The sequence below is a fragment of the Triticum dicoccoides genome, chromosome 6B (assembly GCF_002162155.2).
Source record: "Triticum dicoccoides isolate Atlit2015 ecotype Zavitan chromosome 6B, WEW_v2.0, whole genome shotgun sequence".
Lineage (NCBI taxonomy): Eukaryota > Viridiplantae > Streptophyta > Magnoliopsida > Poales > Poaceae > Triticum > Triticum dicoccoides.
In genome coordinates, this window is record NC_041391.1 from 146308706 (window position 1) to 146315310 (window position 6605).

General features: G+C 52.7%; 1 pseudogene; it reads right to left on the bottom strand.

The window, feature by feature from the left end:
* Window positions 1-4081: 4081 nt before the first annotated feature.
* LOC119320921 lies at window positions 4082-6380 on the bottom strand (annotated as a pseudogene).
* Window positions 6381-6605: the final 225 nt, after the last annotated feature.

Genomic DNA, 6605 nt, shown 5'->3' on the forward strand with positions numbered 1-6605 from the left:
CCCGCCAAAGATGGGAACATGGGACGTAGAGGGTTAGGTTAGTCCAGAAGTAATAATCTCACCGTGTTTGTACTTTGTACCATTTTTCCAACTCAACTCATGTATATTGTACTCTGTTTGCCGCCTTCTCTTGCAAGATGCAACCAATTTTTATGCCATCTGCAGTTCTGCATTCGACATCTGAATTCTTCGTCATGTTCCCAGCGACCTGGGTGCTTGTGTTGCTTCGTGCCATATGATAGTTCTGTACCACTCGGGGGCTAGGTACCCGCGTGTGCCACGGACACTGGTGGAAGTGCTGTGTCTGGTCAGGCTGGAGCAGCTTGGCGAGCCCGAAGTCGGGGATTTTTGCTGTGCCGCCCCATCTACAAGGATGTTCTGCGGATTGACGTCGCAGTGGATCCCAACCCGGCCGAGTACTACAACATTTCCAGAGTGTTTGGAATTGACGAATTGTGTATCTCATAAGCGGCCAACCAACTAATTACAGATGGCTTAAAAAGGTAACCTCAACGAGTGGTGGAATTTGCGTATAAGCCACATGGATAAACCACATACTCATGAGTTCGGTGTAGCGCGTATTGCGGTCATCTAGAATGAATGGCTTGAGAAGAACCGATGCAATTTTCAGGGACAGTCCAGGGAAGGTTCAATATCTGGTGTATAAGGTTCAGAATATGGCTGCATTTCCTTGCCTAGGGGGAATCAAATCATATTTTATCTGTAAATGTTTGTCGAGAAACCTGACTCAAACCTCTTATCCTACCACGTTTAAAATTTGTTTTGTCTATAACTGCAGTGAAAGGAAAGATACACTCTAAAAACATCATTCTCAGAAGATACACTCTAAAAACATCATTCTCAGAACACATATCTTTATTCGTTATGGGAAGAAACACAAAAAAGCTATGGTCTAAGCATATGCAGATTAACCCGGTTAGTATATTCAAAAGAACTGTAACTGATCAGAATTGTGTTTCTTACCTAGGAGTATTTCGTACAAGGATATGATTTTACACGAACAATGCCATTATGGGGTTTCTTTTCCAAAAGGAATAAGATATACACCAGGTTATATGTGTCAATTAGTCGTTACCTTTCATGCATCTCTTAATCTGAGCACGACCACAAAATAGAATTGGCACGTGAAATCTATAAGTATATATATTCCCCTGAGTCGGGCAAGCAAAGGGTTATCTCATCTTACACTAGCGCCATGTTCGGCAGCTCTCCGCTCCGCAGCTCTGCACCGGAGCGGAGCGAGCCGCAACCTATTTTCTTGGAGTGGTGCTTCGTCCGCTCCGCAAAGCTGGATGACTGCCAAACAGGCGCTAGGTATCCCAGCCTACTACCACACCACATCCCACAACTTTGCAGCCTCTTGTTTTTGCGATGGAGAATGTCACAGTGTTTGTTTGTGCTGGGCCGGCAGGCCTCGCCACAGCAGCCAATTCTCCATTCCCTATGTCGTCTTCGAGCGAGAGAACTGCAGTGTGTCACTTGGCGGCACCGCTCTTAGGATCGCCTCAAGCTGCATCTTGCAAAGGAATCCTGTGAGTTACCAAACATGTCATACCCAGCAGATGCACCAACATACATATCAAAAAACATGTTCGTAAAGAAAAAGTACCTGGATGACTACATTGAGCATTTCAATATCCAACCAAAGTATCTCCCTGGTGTGGAGTCATGCACATACGACAATGATAAGAAGTGTTGGTCTATCAAGGCGCTGGACATGGCAATTGGCAAAGTGCACATAAGAAGTGTTGGTCTATCAAGGCGCTGAACATGGCAAAGTGCACGACAACAAATTTCACAACAAAGTTTCTTGTTATGGCTAGTGGGGAAAATAGCGCAGAAAATATTCCAATGATCCCTGGCCTGCAACCTTTTCCGGGTGAGACCATCTATTCATGAAGCCACAAGTCATGCGAGAGATTCTCTAGGGAAAATATGTTGGTCGTTGGATCCGGTAACTCTGGGATGGAAATTGCTTACGACATTGCGTCTCATGGTGCCAATTCCTCGAAGTTGTTCATGCTTCACGGGGTCTTCAATCTATCGATGCACTTGAAGAAATCTATGAAGAAGATGTTCATCCATTCTTGGGTTCACATGAGCTATGTAAATTTCTCGCCCCCATTCTCATACCAAAGTCCTCTAGTTGACCTCGCTATTCTTTTATGATCACACACATTGTCACAATGCTCCATAAAAGCTTTTGATCCCGAAATCTTGCCGGGGCACGAACAATGGCAAATCAAGCCTGCAACACTCCAGATGGCCGCTCGTCATCCTTCCTACGACGGATGCTATTTCGTGCTCGCGCGTTACAACGCCCGATTTCCGATAGCAACCTAAATGAGGGCGTGAGAAAATCAAATGACGCGTCAGCCCTGATTTTTTTGGGGTGGGGGGAGGGGTATGGAAGGAGATGCCCGCACCACCCATTGAATTGAGTAGGAGAGATTTATGGAAGGACATGCTGGGCCCACCCATTAGAATTCAAAGAGAGATTTATGGATTTTGGATGGTCACGACATGGAAGGACAATAACCAACACGTGATGCTCAATCGAGCGTTCCAACGCGCGATCGTGAAGGAGCTTTCTCGCCTTCCTACATGCTTCTTGACGCTTAGCAAAGCAAATTATCTTGTTTCCTCGAGGGTTTAATATATCCGTTTTCAGATTTTTTTTTCAAAAAAATAGTATCAACGTGTTTGTGTTTTGTACCCTTTCCTTCCCAAAATACACGTTTGACTTTGCGCAGTCATTGATGCACAATTTTGATCATTACTATATATGCGCAGTTGTTGATGCATGAGTTCGTTTTGTCTTGCAAAACAATTCTGTTTCATATGTCTATATAGTAATTTTGTAGGGCTACAATAAATGAAAATCGTAGTCAAAGTTATGTCATGAAGATAAAAAAAACCAATGCGCGCCTTTATATTTTGGGAAGGAGGGAGTGCCATTTTTTGGACTCCACCAATTTTAAAGGCATCTGCATTTGATAGCCGAGTTGTTCATCATGTTCCGAGCAACCTGGGTGATATGAAAGTTCAACACTAGCTAGGAAGCCGGGCGCGAAGGAAATGGTACGTCTAGATGTCCTTCCAGCATTAAGATGGCGGTTTTGATGGACGGCCTAGACTCGGGCTCTCTTTTTTTTTAGAAAAGGAGGATGACCCCCGGCCTCTGCATCTGGACGATGCATGCGGCCACTTTATTAATTATTCTCATAAGACCTAACAAAGTCATACAACAGTAAGACTGAAGACACCGTCTAAGCAACAACTGTCGCTACATCTATCCAGTTGATGAAGGGGCGCTGATATTCTGGGCCTAATACCAAACAGACATCGCAGCCAAACCTAAACATCTAAGACCTGAGGTCCCAACCAGGACGCCTGCCTGGTATGTGGCACCTACCAATCCGACGCACTCCTCAACCAGGACGCCTGCCGGGTATGAGGCCGCCGCAGCCACCTACCACGAGTCCATCTTCAGAGTTGTACTGTTGCATCTACCGTGCCAGGTCTCTCAGCCATCGACGCCACCACGACGCCAAACAACGTCGTCCTCCTGCGCGAGTGCATCCTCCCACATCGAACTCCGAATCTGCACTACGCCACGCCGTCCAGATCCGTCGCCATCAATGTATGGATGAAGCACCGGTCCACCAAAGAAGCCGTCCGCTGGTCCCACGAAGCCGAGTGCACCTCCAAGAATGCCGCCCCCAAGGGGGTTACGACACATGATTGCCGCCAACATTCGATCAACTGATCTAGGGTTTCCCCCGGAGGTATTAAGTGGAGTTGGGAGCTTCACCTCGATGATGCCTTCATGAAGGAAATGATGATAAGGGCATTGTCATCACCGTCTCCGACCATCGACTGAAGATCAGGTTTTCACCCGGATCCGTCCCAAGAAATCCACCCAACAACCTGTGCACCGTCTCGACCGCCTTCAAAGCCCCAGATCCAGCCGCCTAGATCCGGCGACCAACCGCAGCAACAGTGCTACCATGGGACCCCTGGCGCACCGGCCACTGCCTGAGTGTGCCACCACTGGAGCCTAGGAGGAGGGGTCCCACCCCGCCTCGCCAAGCCGCGAGAGCCGCCGAGAAGGATCCCGCGCGCTCGTCGCCGTCTCTGATCCGAACCAATCCATAGCAGATCGCCGTCACAGATCCGCCATGGACAGGGACTGCACCACGCCATGCCGCCGCGAGAAGCCCGAGCTTCACCAGATAGAACTTTTCCACTGCCACCAGCCAAGTTCCGCCGCCGCCGGCCGGCCAAGCCGTCGGTCACTACATGACCATGCGAGCATAGCCAACCGGCCGACCAACTCCGACGAAGAAGAAGGCCACCACCACCAAGCCTAGGGCCGGCGCCCCAGACATCCTCGTGTTGCAGATCAAGTCCAGGAGCAGTGCCTCGCCGACGACAATTGAGATCGATAGCACAACGAATTAGCCCGACATGAGTCAAGGCCAGATCCGCCGTTGCTGGTGCCGTCCTCCCCCGCCGCCGCTGCACCACTTCCATGTCGCTGCCGATCTGCGCCACCGCCGCCGATTTGGCCGGAGAGGAGCATCGCCTCCCAACCAGATCGAGATCCGAGGAGAAACCGCCGCCGCCGCCACGCCACAAGGGCTTTGCCCTGTGACGCCCCGGGCGACAGCGGCGGTGGGGAGCGGAGGAGGGACGAGGCTGTAGGAGGAGGGCAGGGGCTCCTCGGCGCGGGGTGGCGCCGCCACACGGGGGAGGGACGGGAGGAGGGACATGAGGGACGAAGCTTTTGACCGACTCGAGCTCTCCTTGCACGCACAAGAGCCCAACCTTCACCACCCGCTCCACGGCCGCCGTATCCACCTCCTCCTCGCTTTTCATGGCCCTCTTCACCTCACCCTTCAGTAGGCACTCATACACCAGCTCCATGAGGGTTTGTTCCTCACGGGCCTCCTCCATTTCCATGCTCCTCCTGCATGTCACGATCTCGAGCAGCACCACGCCGTAGCTGTACACATCAACCTTCGCCGTGACAGGGCACGTGCCCCTATACCACCCGGGGGCCAGGTACCCATGTGTGCCGCGGACATCGGTGAAAGTGCGTGTCTGGTCAGGTTGGAGAAGTTTGGCGAGCCCGAAGTCGGCGAGCCGTGCGAGCCGCGCCTATGAGGATGTTCTGCGGCTTGATGTCGCAGTGGATCACGCGACTGCTGAGCTTGTCGTGGAGGTAGTGCAGGCCCCGGGCCACGCCGAGCGTGATGCCAAGACGGTCGGACCATGGAGGCGTCGAGGCAACACCCTTGAAGAGCAGGTCAGCCACCGAGCTGTTGCTCATGAACTCGTACACCAGGAGGCGGTTGGCGCCCTCGTGACAAAAGCCGAGGAGGAGGACCAGGTTGCGGTGGCTCGTCCGCCCGATGGCGCGCACCTCTCTCTAGAACTCCCGTTCGCCGTCCTCCATGAGCTTCTCCAGCTGCTTCACGACGATAGCCTGCTCGCCGTTTTGTAGCGCACCTTTGAACACCGTGCCGAACATGCAGCGACCCACCAGGTCACGGAAGCAGCACGTGGCACGCTCCAGCTCCTGGTAGCTGTACAACCTCAGGGGCGCCGCCTCCTCATCCTCCTCCAAGCCTTCGCCACCGTCGGCGTCCGTGTTCGTGGGTGCCACGCTCCGGGGCATGGCCCTCCGTTTCACGTGGAGCAGCCACCCGGATGCAATGAAGGCCGACAACGCGACACATGCCAGGATGCCGATGCAAACCAGCACGATGATGGTGGTGCGCCCAGCGGGTTTGCTGTGGGTGCTGCTGCCGCCTATCGCCTCTCCCGCGGTCTTGACGAACATCGTGTAACTGCCTCCAGCGCGGCCGTACCGCAGAGGGAGCTACTGCTTGCTGTTGTGTCCGTAAACGCCATGGACATCACACCGATCGTTCAGAGCGCTCCACACGACGGTGGTGGTATTGGATGCACCGCCAGGGCCAGACACGAAGGTATGACGGTACAAACGTAGAACTCCATCAGGATCAAGCGTGAGTCGGTAGTAGGCTTGCTCTCCCGCTTTTAAGGCTCCGGGTTGTGTCACTGTCAGGTTCTTGGTAAAGCTGTCATCGTTGTTCACCTGGTATCTGTTAGACTTCGTATTGTAGCTTTATTGTGTAATTCATACCATATTGGTATAGGACATGTATGACACAATTATATATGTATGTGATAGGCCACCCCATAGAGGGTTGAGCTAGTTCCCCCAAAACCTACATTTTACATGGTCAGAGCCTAACCTAGGTCCTCTACTCCACCCGCCGCCATCGCACCACCAAAACCCTAAACCCTAGGGCTGCTGCCACCGGCGCCATGACCGCTTCTGCTTCGGGCGCCGCCAGCTCCGGGTCAATCCCCGCGTCGCTTGCCACCCTCCTCAACCTCCCACCTCGCCCTGGCTCCGTTGGTGCCTCAGTTCTTCGGCACCACCGCCATCGGCTCCATGTTTTTAGTGCCGATCCCGTCGTCACCGCCTGCGACGGCCTCAGCACCAGTCGCACCACCGCTGCCTGCGATGGCCCCCTCTGGATCCTCCTCGA